Source organism: Xenopus laevis, chromosome 9_10S (assembly GCF_017654675.1).
Source record: "Xenopus laevis strain J_2021 chromosome 9_10S, Xenopus_laevis_v10.1, whole genome shotgun sequence".
Classification (NCBI taxonomy): Eukaryota; Metazoa; Chordata; class Amphibia; order Anura; family Pipidae; genus Xenopus; species Xenopus laevis.
In genome coordinates this window covers 26,559,337-26,573,848 of record NC_054388.1, presented here as the reverse complement: position 1 = coordinate 26,573,848, position 14,512 = coordinate 26,559,337, and the positions used below count along the sequence as shown (strand labels likewise).

The 14,512-nt window shown below is 43.3% G+C and overlaps 1 long non-coding RNA gene across 1 annotated transcript; it reads right to left on the bottom strand.

Annotated features, from left to right (window-relative positions):
- Positions 1–529: 529 nt before the first annotated feature.
- On the bottom strand, positions 530–10,443 carry LOC121399150. Its single transcript, XR_005964778.1, has 3 exons — positions 9,892–10,443; positions 9,734–9,819; positions 530–1,405 (listed from the first exon to the last, which is right to left on the bottom strand). It is a non-coding gene; the product is annotated as an uncharacterized LOC121399150 (long non-coding RNA).
- Between the last annotated feature and the right edge of the window lie 4,069 nt (positions 10,444–14,512).

The window sequence follows — 14,512 nt, the reverse complement described above, 5'->3', positions numbered from 1 at the left end:
AAATAAACAAATATGTTCACACAGCATACTGTCTTGCTTTCCCTTTTTTGTCTTCTACTCTACAACATGACTTCTTATTGGCCTGTCATATTTTGGTGTCTCTCTTGTTTTATGCTTTATTGAGGGTTTCCTGTAGAAAGCATTCTTTTTTTATTAATCTGAAGGGCAAATTCTCCTTGTTTTGCACATTGTTCAATGCTGTATCATAACCCAGATTTTCACAGCCATTTCAATTATTTATCAGAAGAGTTCAAATTCAAAACAGCAATGTCATACCCTAAACCTGGTTATTTCCAGGGTGAATGGCTTGTAGATGTATTCTATGGCAAGGGCGAGAAGAAATGTAGCAGACAGCACCATCCAGGGATTTCATATTGAAAGGAACAGGAGAAATCCCGGGCTTTCACTGTGCTATCTTTGTGCTATCCCTGTGCGAACCGGTTCGTCTTGGCACAGCAGAAACCATCTAATTACACCCTCCAGATACACTGCGCAGGGGTCTTGCAAAGAACGACACAGTAGGCACGTGTGTTGCAAAGCAAGTTCCGATTTATTAGGGTTACAGCAGTTGCTTATATAGCCAATATGACGTGTTACAAAAGGTATGCCTTAGCCTAAGGGAAAATGAGAAGTATTATTCTGTGTGTCTGCAGAAAGAAACATTGTAGAAGTTGTGAGAGTGGGGTGTGCTGGTATGCGTGATAAGAAGAGATAAGAAACATATTCGCCCAAGGGCATTGGGGGCTGCTCAGGCCAGCTGGGGAGTACGTGCCATATAAGCATGTTTTGCACAAAGAAGTTTGAGCAAGGACAGAAGTTTCAAGGATAGAAGTTAACCCTTTCAGTTCCCCCCTTTAGTCACGCAAGTGACTACACACGAGCAGCATGAATAAGTTTGAGTTGTGAACCTTCTGAAGAAGCAATAAGTGAACAAAGCAACTTCCTAATGTAAGGGATTACACAGCAGAAAATAAATGAAATAAAAATCAAAACAATCAATAAGGTAACACTGATCTGGGCTAAGACCTTTTGCCAACCTGTCATCCATCCAAAATATTCATCCCAAGGATGTGTGATTCCAGAATTTTTCTTTAACTTAATGAACAGATTAATTACTTTGCTGTTTGGACCAGTATTATCGGGGATATATGTGCAACAGGTGCTTTTGTTGGCAAGCATTTTACAGACACCCCCCTTTTCAGCCAGTATCATGCCAAGTGCTACTCTATTTTAAAAGTTGGTTCCAGGGAGTGTTTTGTTGGGAATTCTTTGACTAACACCCAATCACCAGGAAATAGGGAATACCACTGTGTGTGTGTGCTTCAAGGTCAGAACACATTGTTACAGGAATACAAAATATAACAGAATAGTGATAAGAACCTTCTCGACAGATGTTACACATAACCTTTAGGGATGTAGCGAACGTCGGAAAAAAAGTTCGCGAACATATTCGCGAACTTGCGCAAAAACGCGAGCGGTTCGCGAACGGTTCGCGAACCCCATAGACTTCAATGGGAAGGCGAACTTTAACATCTAAAAAAAAAATTTCTGGCCAGAAAAATGATTTTAAAGTTGTTTAAAGGGTGCAACGACCTGGACAGTGGCATGCCAGAGGGGGATCAAGGGCAAAAATGTATCTGAAAAATCTGCCTGTGTGTGCTTGGAAGAGATAGTGTAGGGGGAGAGCTGTTAGTGATTTCAGGGACAGATGATAGTAAGTTTGCTGGCTAGTAATCTGCTTGATACTGCTCTGTATTGGAGGGACAGAAGTCTGCAGGGATTTGAGGGACATTTTAGCTTAGGTAGCTTTGCTGGCTAGTAATCTACTGTTCTCTTTAAACAACTGCCATACGTTGACCTTGTAGGCATTGTTTGCCCAGTTTTTTTGGACGCAGCCACTGAAGCACAGTTGCCAGAAAAAATATGCCATATAAATGCTGAAAATAGTCATTTTTCGCCATACGTTGACCTTGTAGACATTGTTTGCCCAGTTTTTTTGGTTGCAGCCACTGAAGCACAGTTGCCAGAAAAAATATGCCATATAAATGCTGAAAATAGTCATTTTTTGCCATACGTTGACCTTGTAGGCATTGTTTGCCCAGTTTTTTTGGTCGCAGCCACTGAAGCACAGTTGCCAGAAAAAATATGCCATATAAATGCTGAAAGTCATTTTTTGCCATATACGTTGAGTCAACGTATGGCAAAAAATGACTATTTTCAGCATTTATATGGCATATTTTTTCTGGCCTCTGTGCTTCAGTGGCTGCGGCCAAAAAAACTGGGCAAACAATGCCTACAAGGTCAACGTCGTTGACCTTGTAGGCATTGTTTGCCCAGTTTTTTTGGCCGCAGCCACTGAAGCACAGAGGCCAGAAAAAATATGCCATATAAATGCTGAAAATAGTCATTTTTTGCCATACGTTGACTCAACGTATATGGCAAAAAATGACTATTTTCAGCATTTATATGGCATATTTTTTCTGGCCTCTGTGCTTCAGTGGCTGTGGCCAAAAAAACTGGGCAAACAATGCCTACAAGGTCAACGTCGTTGACCTTGTAGGCATTGTTTGCCCAGTTTTTTTGGCCGCAGCCACTGAAGCACAGAGGCCAGAAAAAATATGCCATATAAATGCTGAAAATAGTCATCTTTTTGGTCGCAGCCACTGAAGCACAGTTGCCAGAAAAATTATGCCATATAAATGCTGAAAATATGCATTTTTTTGGTTGCAGCCACTGAAGCACAGAGGCCAGAAAAATTATGCCATATAAATGCTGAAAATATAAATTTTTTTGGTTGCAGCCACTGAAGCACAGAGGCCAGAAAAATTATGCCATATAAATGCTGAAAATATGCATTTTTTTGGTTGCAGCCACTGAAGCACAGAGGCCAGAAAAATTATGCCATATAAATGCAGAAAATATGCATTTTTTTGGACGCAGCCACTGAAGCACAGTTGCCAGAAAAAATATGCCATATAAATGCTGAAAATAGTCATTTTTTGCCATACGTTGACCTTGTAGACATTGTTTGCCCAGTTTTTTTGGTTGCAGCCACTGAAGCACAGAGGCCAGAAAAAATTAAACCAGTAGGGTTTGCACCCTAGTTTGGAACGGTGGCGGAGGGAGGAGGAGGACGCTAAAGGACAGCTGTGTGTGGAGTCATGAGGCTTGAAGAGAAGGACAGCTGCATAGAAGTCAGAACAAGTCTTCCGGCGTGCAGTAACCCTCCGAGATCCACCCCTCATTCATTTTAATAAAGGTCAGGTAATCGACACTTTTGTGACCTAGGCGAGTTCTCTTCTCAGTTACAATCCCTCCTGCTGCACTGAAGGTCCTTTCTGAGAGCACACTTGAGGCTGGGCAAGACAAGAGGTTCATGGCAAATTGTGACAGCTCTGGCCACAGATCAAGCCTGCGCACCCAGTAGTCCAGGGGTTCATCGCTCCTCAGAGTGTCGATATCTGCAGTTAATGCCAGGTAGTCCGCTACCTGCCGGTCGAGGCGTTCTTTGAGGGTGGATCCAGAAGGGTTGTGGCGCTGCCTTGGACAGAAAAACATTTGCATGTCTGACGTTACAGACTGGCCAAAGGGCTTTGTCCTTGCAGGTGTGCTCGTGGCAGGATTACTGGCACCTCTGCCCCTGGAATGTTGATGAGTTCCTGAAGTGACATCACCCTTAAAAGCATTGTACAACATGTTTTGCAGGCTGGTTTGTAAATGCCGCATCTTTTCGGACTTGTGGTATGTTGGTAACATTTCTGACACTTTATGCTTGTACCGAGGGTCTAGTAGCGTTGCGACCCAGTACAGGTCCTTCTCCTTAAGCCTCTTGATACGGGGGTCCTTCAACAGGCATGACAGCATGAAAGACCCCATTCTCACAAGGTTGGATGCAGAGCTATCCATCTCCGCTTCCTCATTATCAAGGACTGCATCATCCACGGTCTCCTCCCCCCAGCCACGTACAAGACCAGGGGTCCCCAAAAGGTCACCACTAGCCCCCTGGGAAGCCTGCTCCTGTTGGTCCTCCTCCTCCTCCTCCACAAAGCCACCTTCCTCCTCTGACTCCACTTCTGGCACCTCTCCCTGCGTTGCAGCAGGTGCCTGGGTTCGTTCTGGTGATTCCGACCAGAAATCGTGCGCTTCCAGCTTCTCGTCACGCTGGTCTACAGCCTCATCTGTCACTCGTCGCACGGCACGCTCCAGGAATAAAGCGAAGGGTATTAGGTCGCTGATGGTGCCTTCGGTGCGACTGACCATATTTGTCACCTCTTCAAAAGGTCGCATGAGCCTGCAGGCATCGCGCATAAGCACCCAGTAACGGGGGAAAAAAATCCCCAGCTGTGCAGATCCAGTCCTACCACCCAGTTCAAAAAGGTACTCGTTGACGGCCCTTTGTTGTTGCAGCAGACGTTCCAACATAAGGAGCGTTGAATTCCAGCGAGTCTGGCTGTCAGAAATCAAACGCCTGACTGGCATGTTGTAGCGCTGCTGAATGTCAGCAAGGCGTGCCATGGCTGTGTAGGAACGTCTGAAATGGGCCGACACCTTTCTGGACTGGGTGAGAACGTCCTGGAATCCTGGGTACTTGGAGACAAAACGTTGGACTATTAAATTTAACACATGTGCCATGCAGGGCACATGTGTTAAATTGCCTAGTCTCAACGCTGCCAACAGATTGCTTCCATTGTCACACACCACTTTTCCGATCTGCAGTTGGTGTGGGGTCAGCCACCGATCGGCCTGTGACTGCAGAGATGACAGGAGTACAGATCCGGTATGGTTTTTGCTTTCCAGGCACGTCATCCCCAAGACAGCGTGACAACGGCGTACCTGGCACGTCGAATAGCCTAGGGGGAGCTGGGGGTGCACAGGTGTGGAGGAGGAGAAGGAGGACCCAGCAGCAGAGTAAGAAGAAGAAGAAGACGAGGTAGAGAGCGATGGAGGAGTAGAGGTGGTGGCAGAACCGCGTGCAATCCGTGGCGGTGACACCAACTCCACTGTTGTTGTTGAGCTACCCATTCCCTGCTTCCCAGCCATTACCAAGTTCACCCAGTGGGCAGTGTAGGTGACATACCTGCCCTGACCATGCTTGGAGGACCATGCGTCAGTAGTCATATGGACCTTTGGCCCAACACTAAGTGACAGAGATGCGGTAACTTGGCTCTGCACATGTTGGTACAGGTGTGGTATTCCCTTTTTAGAAAAAAAATTGCGGCTGGGTACCTTCCACTGCGGTGTCCCAATTGCTACAAATTTGCGGAAGGCCTCAGAGTCCACCAGCTGGTATGGTAAAAGCTGGCGGGCTAAGAGTGCAGACAAGCCAGCTGTCAGACGCCGGGCAAGGGGGTGACAGTCAGACATTGGCTTCTTACGCTCAAACATGGCCTTCACAGAAACTTGGCTGGTGGCAGATGACTGGGAATGGGAACAGGTGGTCAAGGTGGAAGGCGGAGTGGAGGGTGGTTCAGACGGGTCAAGGAGAGCAGAGGTAGAGCAGTAAGATGCTGGACCAGAAGGAGTGTGGCTTTTAGTTTGCCTGTTGCCTTTGAGGTGTTGCTCCCAAAGTGCTTTGTGCTTGCCGCTCATGTGCCTTCGCATAGAAGTTGTACCTATGTGGCTGTTGGGCTTACCAAGGCTCAGTTTCTGACTGCACTCATTGCAAATTACAATGCTTTTGTCAGAGGCACACACATTAAAAAAATCCCACACTGCTGACTTTTTGGAAGTGTGCGATCTGGCGGTAACAGTAGAAGTTGGCGGCATTGGCGGCAATGGCGGGTGCGTTGGCCGGCTGAACACAGGTGCCGATACATGTTGTTGCCCTACTGATCCCTGCGGGCTGTCCTCCCTGCTTCTTCTAAGTCTTATTCTCCTACTGCCTCTCTGACTCTCCGTCTCTCCATCTGAACTACCCTCCTCTTGCTCTCTTCTACTAGGCACCCACAAAACATCAATCTCCTCATCATCATTCTCCTCAGATGCATCAATTTCTTCTGACACATCACAGAAGGAAGCAGCAGCGGGGACCTCCTCCTCATCACTCATTATGTCCATCTCTGTCGTGTTCTCTGCCAGAATTAAATCTGGTGTAAGGTCCTCATCTCCTTCATCTTCTTCTGGCAATAATGGTTGCGCATTACTCAGTTCAAGAAACTCATGGGAAAATAACTCCTCTGACCCCAGTGAAGAAGGGGCACCGGTGGTGGAGGAAGTGTTACGTGGGGTGGCCATAGCAGTGGAGGATGAGGAGGATGTTGTGGTAAAGTTAGAAACGGTAGAGGATGGGGTGTGCTGTGTAAGCCAGTCAACTACCTCTTCAGCATTTTGGGAGTTCAGGGTCATTGGCTTTTTAAAACTGGGCAATTTGCTAGGGCCACAGGATTGCATAGCAGCACGGCCCCTAGCACGGCCTCTGCGTGGCGGCCTGCCTTTGCCTGGCATTATTTTTTAAAAAACAACAACAACAACAAAAACTCAGTTGGTTTTTCTGGAAACGATAATACACACAGCTAGATGGCGGGTTGAAGAAAACAGTGTGCAAATAATGCCTACAAGGTCAACGTATACACTACTACAGCGGTGGATACGGATTACGTAAAATATATTATGGCTGCTTGAAAAAAGTCACTCCGGTGTTTTTTCTGGAGACGGTAATATTATGGATATTTAGACAGAATGTGAACAAGGTCACACAGCTAGATGGCAGGTTGAAGAAAACAGTGTGCAAATAATGCCTACAAGGTCAACGTATACACTACTACAGCGGTGGATACGGATTACGTAAAATATATTATGGCTGCTTGAAAAAAGTCACTCCGGTGTTTTTTCTGGAGACGGTAATATTATGGATATTTAGACAGAATGTGAACAAGGTCACACAGCTAGATGGCGGGTTGAAGAAAACAGTGTGCAAATAATGCCTACAAGGTCAACGTATACACTACTACAGCGGTGGATACGGATTACGTAAAATATATTATGGCTGCTTGAAAAAAGTCACTCCGGTGTTTTTTCTGGAGACGGTAATATTATGGATATTTAGACAGAATGTGAACAAGGTCACACAGCTAGATGGCGGGTTGAAGAAAACACTGTGCAAATAATGCCTACAAGGTCAACGTATACACTACTACAGCGGTGGATACGGATTACGTAAAATATATTATGGCTGCTTGAAAAAAGTCACTCCGGTGTTTTTTCTGGAGACGGTAATATTATGGATATTTAGACAGAATGTGAACAAGGTCACACAGCTAGATGGCGGGTTGAAGAAAACAGTGTGCAAATAATGCCTACAAGGTCAACGTATACACTACTACAGCGGTGGATATGGATTACGTAAAATATATTATGGCTGCTTGAAAAAAGTCACTCCGGTGTTTTTTCTGGAGACGGTAATATTATGGATATTTAGACAGAATGTGAACAAGGTCACACAGCTAGATGGCGGGTTGAAGAAAACAGTGTGCAAATAATGCCTACAAGGTCAACGTATACACTACTACAGCGGTGGATACGGATTACGTAAAATATATTATGGCTGCTTGAAAAAAGTCACTCCGGTGTTTTTTCTGGAGACGGTAATATTATGGATATTTAGACAGAATGTGAACAAGGTCACACAGCTAGATGGCGGGTTGAAGAAAACAGTGTGCAAATAATGCCTACAAGGTCAACGTATACACTACTACAGCGGTGGATACGGATTACGTAAAATATATTATGGCTGCTTGAAAAAAGTCACTCCGGTGTTTTTTCTGGAGACGGTAATATTATGGATATTTAGACAGAATGTGAACAAGGTCACACAGCTAGATGGCGGGTTGAAGAAAACAGTGTGCAAATAATGCCTACAAGGTCAACGTATACACTACTACAGCGGTGGATACGGATTACGTAAAATATATTATGGCTGCTTGAAAAAAGTCACTCCGGTGTTTTTTCTGGAGACGGTAATATTATGGATATTTAGACAGAATGTGAACAAGGTCACACAGCTAGATGGCGGGTTGAAGAAAACAGTGTGCAAATAATGCCTACAAGGTCAACGTATACACTACTACAGCGGTGGATACGGATTACGTAAAATATATTATGGCTGCTTGAAAAAAGTCACTCCGGTGTTTTTTCTGGAGACGGTAATATTATGGATATTTAGACAGAATGTGAACAAGGTCACACAGCTAGATGGCGGGTTGAAGAAAACAGTGTGCAAATAATGCCTACAAGGTCAACGTATACACTACTACAGCGGTGGATATGGATTACGTAAAATATATTATGGCTGCTTGAAAAAGTCACTCCGGTGTTTTTTCTGGAGACGGTAATATTATGGATATTTAGACAGAATGTGAACAAGGTCACACAGCTAGATGGCGGGTTGAAGAAAACAGTGTGCAAATAATGCCTACAAGGTCAACGTATACACTACTACAGCGGTGGATACGGATTACGTAAAATATATTATGGCTGCTTGAAAAAAGTCACTCCGGTGTTTTTTCTGGAGACGGTAATATTATGGATATTTAGACAGAATGTGAACAAGGTCACACAGCTAGATGGCGGGTTGAAGAAAACAGTGTGCAAATAATGCCTACAAGGTCAACGTATACACTACTACAGCGGTGGATACGGATTACGTAAAATATATTATGGCTGCTTGAAAAAAGTCACTCCGGTGTTTTTTCTGGAGACGGTAATATTATGGATATTTAGACAGAATGTGAACAAGGTCACACAGCTAGATGGCGGGTTGAAGAAAACAGTGTGCAAATAATGCCTACAAGGTCAACGTATACACTACTACAGCGGTGGATACGGATTACGTAAAATATATTATGGCTGCTTGAAAAAAGTCACTCCGGTGTTTTTTCTGGAGACGGTAATATTATGGATATTTAGACAGAATGTGAACAAGGTCACACAGCTAGATGGCGGGTTGAAGAAAACACTGTGCAAATAATGCCTACAGGGCAAATAATGCCTAAAAGGTCAACTTATACACTACTACAGCGGTAGTAAAATAAAAAAAGTAAAATAAAAAAAAAATGAATATTAAAAAAAAAAAATTAAAGTTGGTGCTGCTGAACTACTAGGAGCAGCAGATTAGCACACCAGTCCCACTCCCCAACACTGCTAGACTAATAGCACTGGGCTCTTATAGTAGTAGTAGTAGTAGTAGTAAAACAACAAAAAAATAAATAAAAGCAGTCCTTACAAGGACTACTGTTATTGCAGCAGTCAGCAGATGAGATCAGAAGCAGGACAGCTGCCCACTGCAGCTACATACAGAGCACTGCAGTAGAAGGTAGATTACTAGCCAGCAAAGCTACCTAAGCTAAAATGTCCCTCAAACCCCTGCAGACTTCTGTCCCTCCAATAACAGAGCAGTATCAAAACGATTACTAGCCAGCAAACTTTCAACTGTCCCTGAAATCACTAACAGGCAGCAACTCTCTCCCTACACTATCTCTTCAGCACACACAGGCAGAGTGAAAAAACGCTGCAGGGCTTCGGTTTTTATAGGGAAGGGGAGTGGTCCAGGGGAGAGCTTCCTGATTGGCTGCCATGTACCTGCTGGTCTGGGGTGAGAGGGCAAAAAAAAGCGCCAAAAATGGCGAACCCAAAATGGCGAACGTCGCGCGACGTTCGCGAACTTCCGGCGAGCGCGAACACCCGATGTTCGCGCGAACAAGTTCGCCGGCGAACAGTTCTCGACATCTCTAATAACCTTGAACAGTTTCTAGAAGGGCCTCATGGGCACTCAGAAACTGTTCACTCCATTAAGGGGGCCAAGCAGGGCCTGCAAGACTTTTCCTCTACAACTCCTCCTTTTCATCAGTATGTTTGGCAACAATAATACCAAACAAACAATTAAATATAGCATACCTTATAAATGCTATGCATACAACCTATATGAGAATACATCTGGTATATAATGTTCATACACTGTGGTGGTTCATTTAAGTCATTTCAGACTTTTAGCGTTCTTAGGATAGAACAGAACAGGCCTAGAAGAATTTGCCTTTAGAAAAGAGTGAGAAAATAAGGAGTTACAGCAAGAACAACAGCAACAAATGATGATTAGCTGAACTGTTGATACAAAGGCCATCGGAACATAAGTGTACCAACTTACCAATATCCTTGGGCGCCACCGTTTTATGAAAATACACTACTGGTGCTTCACAGAATCCTGAGATGGCCATTGGAATAAGTGTAGTGTTATACTGGAGAGGTGTCAAATTACCTCAAGGACTGTTAACTATGTCCTGACAGGATAGAGATTCTGCTATGTATGTCATACTGTCAGCTGACAAAGGAGAATGTGTACATATCCAACAATCAGTAATAGTGTTGATGCTGCTTTAACAAGCATTTTAACAAGAGCATTATCATTACCTATACAGCCGTGACGGTTTGCACCTCAATGGAAGGGGGTCCGCGGTGCTAGGGGAAAGAATGGCTAAGAGGTTGGAGGAGTGTTTAAACTAGGCAAGGGGGGGGGTGAGATAAAGGATTATGGGGAAGCTAGTGTAGACGGGGCAGTGGGGTTAGTAAGGGGTCATGGGGGAGGAGTGAGGGGGGCATACAGTTTACCAGCTAAGGAGGTCCCTCTGTTACAAGGAAACCAGAATAATACTAACTTAACGTATAATTCTTCACTAAGTAATGCACATTTCAAAAGTAAAAGTAGTAACCTCCGCTGTATGCTGGCAAATGCACGGAGTTTGTCAGGTAAAATGGGAGACCTAGAATTAATTGCATGCTCTAAAAATTATGATATAATTGGTATCACTGAGACCTGGTGGGATGAAACATGTGACTGGATTGTGAATTTAAATGGTTACACCCTTTTTAGGAGGGACAGAGGGATTAAAAAGGGTGGAGGAGTGTGTTTGTATGTAAAGCCTGAATTAAAGCCATGCGCTAAAGAAATAAAAATAGCTGGCACTGGTGAGGGTGTAGAATCACTCTGGGTAGAGATTTTGACTGGGCAAATGGTAACAAAAAGAATTATCATTGGTGTATGCTATAAACCACCTCGTATAAGTGTCGAGTATGAAGCCCAGCTACTCTTGCAGATACAAGCGGCTTCACAGCTGGGTCAAGTTGTTGCTATGGGTGACTTCAATTATCCAGACATTGACTGGGGTAATGGGGTTGCTAAGACAGAAAAAGCTATTAGGTTTGTAAATATGCTGAATGACAACTTTTTATTCCAGCTCGTTCAAGAACCTACTAGGAATAACTCTCTTTTGGACCTTGTAATAACTAACAATACTGAACTCATCTCTAACATTTGTGTGGGTGAGCATTTAGGGAATAGTGATCATAACATGGTCTCCTTTGAGATTCTGTTGCAGAAGCAATTCTATAAGGGAGTAACTAAAACACTAAATTTCAGACGTGCAAACTTTGACAGTATAAGGGCATCTCTGCAACATATTAAGTGGGATATGCTTTTAACAGGGTTAAACACAGAACAAAAATGGGAAGTCTTTAAAATGCTGCTTAATAAATATACTTGTCAGTATATTCCACTTGTAAGCAAGGAACGCCGTTGCAATGCGAAACCTTTTTGGTTCAATAGAAGCGTTGGTGTTGAGGTGGGTAAGAAAAGACGTGCTTTTAAGGCTTTCAAGTTAGCTGTTACAGCCGAAACATTTATAAGGTACAAGGAGGCCAATAAATCATGCAAATAAGCTATAAGGCAAGCTAAAATTGATATAGAAAAGGATATTGCAGCAAGCAGTAAAAAAAATCCCAAATTATTTTTTAAATATGTTAATAGTAAAAAAATGAAGCAGGAAGGGGTGGGACCCTTACTATCAGAGGGGGGTCAGCTGGTTGATGAAAACAAAATAAAAGCGCAGATTCTGAACTCATATTTTTCATCTGTCTACACAAATGAGGAACCAGTAAGTGAAGGTTTCCTTCTTAACAGTCCCAATTCTAGTAATACAACTAATGATGCATGGTTCACACATGAAGAAATTCAAAAGAGACTTGAACATGTTAAGATTAACAAAGGTCCAGGGCCAGATGGTATTCATCCCAGGGTAATTAGCGAGCTTAGCTCTGTGATTGCCAAACCTCTTTACTTCATTTTTCAGGATTCATTGAGATCTGGCATAGTGCCGAGAGACTGGCGAATTGCTAATGTGGTGCCTCTATTCAAAAAAGGATCCCGTTCTCAGCCTCAAAACTATAGGCCAGTTAGTCTGACGTCAGTGATAGGAAAGCTTTTCGAAGGGTTAATAAAGGATAAGATACTGGACTTCATAGCAAATCATAATACTAAGAGTTTGTGCCAGCATGGTTTTATGCGTAATAGATCTTGCCAGACTAACTTAATTTCTTTTTACGAGAATGTAAGTAGAGACCTCGATTCTGGGATGGCAGTGGATGTGATTTACTTAGACTTTGCTAAAGCATTTGATACAGTGCCACACAAAAGGTTACTGGTTAAATTAAGGAATGTTGGCCTGGAACATAGTATTTGTACCTGGATAGAGAACTGGCTAAAAGATAGACTACAAAGAGTGGTGGTAAATGGAACATTTTCTAATTGGACCAGTGTTGTTAGTGGAGTACCGCAGGGCTCTGTACTAGGTCCCTTGCTTTTCAACTTGTTTATTAATGACCTGGAGGTGGGCATTGAAAGTACTGTTTCTATTTTTGCAGATGATACTAAATTGTGCAGAACTATAGGTTCCATGCAGGATGCTGCCACTTTGCAAAGTGATTTGTCTAAACTGGAAAACTGGGCAGCAAACTGGAATATGAGGTTCAATGTTGATAAATGCAAGGTTATGCACTTTGGCAAAAATAATATAAATGCAAGTTATACACTAAATGGCAATGTGTTGGGAGTTTCAATAAATGAAAAGGATCTAGGGGTCTTTGTAGATAACACGTTGTCTAATTCTGGGCAGTGTCATTCTGTGGCTACTAAAGCAAATAAAGTTCTGTCTTGCATAAAAAAAGGGCATTAACTCAAGGGATGAAAACATAATTATGCCTCTTTATAGGTCCCTGGTAAGGCCTCATCTGGAGTATGCAGTTCAGTTTTGGACTCCAGTCCTTAAGAGGGATATAAATGAGCTGGAGAGAGTGCAGAGACGTGCAACTAAATTGGTTAGAGGGACGGAAGACTTAAATTATGAGGGTAGACTGTCAAGGTTGGGGTTGTTTTCTCTTGAAAAAAGGCGCTTGCGAGGGGACATGATTACACTTTACAAGTACATTAGAGGACATTATAGACAAATGGCAGGGGACCTTTTTACCCATAAAGAGGATCACCGTACCAGAGGCCACCCCTTTAGACTAGAAGAAAAGAACTTTCATTTGAAGCAACGTAGAGGGTTCTTCACAGTCAGGACAGTGAGGTTGTGGAATGCACTGCCGGGTGATGTTGTGATGGCTGATTCAGTTTATGCCTTTAAGAATGGCTTGGATGATTTTTTGGACAGACATAATATCAAAGGCTATTGTGATACTAAGCTCTATAGTTAGTATAGGTATGGGTATATAGAATTTTAATTAAAAGTAGGGAGGGGTGTGTGTATGGATGCTGGGTTTTCATTTGGAGGGGTTGAACTTGATGGACTTTGTCTTTTTTCAACCCAATTTAACTATGTAACTATTAGGCTCAAACAGTTATGCATATAAGTCTCTATGAACAAATTTAACCTGATCTGGTGATGAAACATTAACCTCAGATGCTGGTGAGGCTGTTGTTGTGTTGACTTGGGACCTGTCATTAACATCAGGCGTTATAAGTGCTATAATCAGCACAGCAATGAAGATACGTATGTGCAGCAGGAAGACACAGATTCGGACCAAACATCTGGCCCACAAAGACATGATTCTGCTGGAGATCTTCACCCGATGGGGACCTACATCTTTAGCGTTTGGATGTTATGGTCCCTGGGACTTAGGTGGTGGAAGGAAAGAGGCGTTATTATGTCCTACAATTCCCCCCACTTACACAACAGGTGGAACTTTAAGGATTCTTACTGTGAGACGCGTGGATCCGATTCGGTCTCCCTTCAACCTTGACAGCTGTTTCTGTGACGAGGAGCACCTGGAATGGTCTTTCGCAGCGAGGTTGAAGATCTTTGGCACTGCGTCTCTTTATGAGGACCCAATCTTCTGGAATGAGAACATGTGGTTCCAGAACATCCGCTGGATCTGGTAATGAAGAATAAACTCAAGAGCACAATTTGGTCAGTTCCTTAGGTAACTTAGTGACATATTCAGTCATTCTTCCATAGTTCATGCAAAGAAGATGAGTAGAAGGAAAGTACTGAGCTATGCGTGCTTGTCTCCCAAACAATATTTCATATGGGGAGAGTTTAGTTAGCCTTTGGGGAGTGTGCGTGACAGACATAAGAACTATATCAAGGGCATCTGGCTGCGCAAGTTTAGTCTCTGCACATACTTTAATTAGCCTGCTTTTAATAACACCCTTTAGACTTTCCACTTTCCCACTAGCTTGGGGATGATA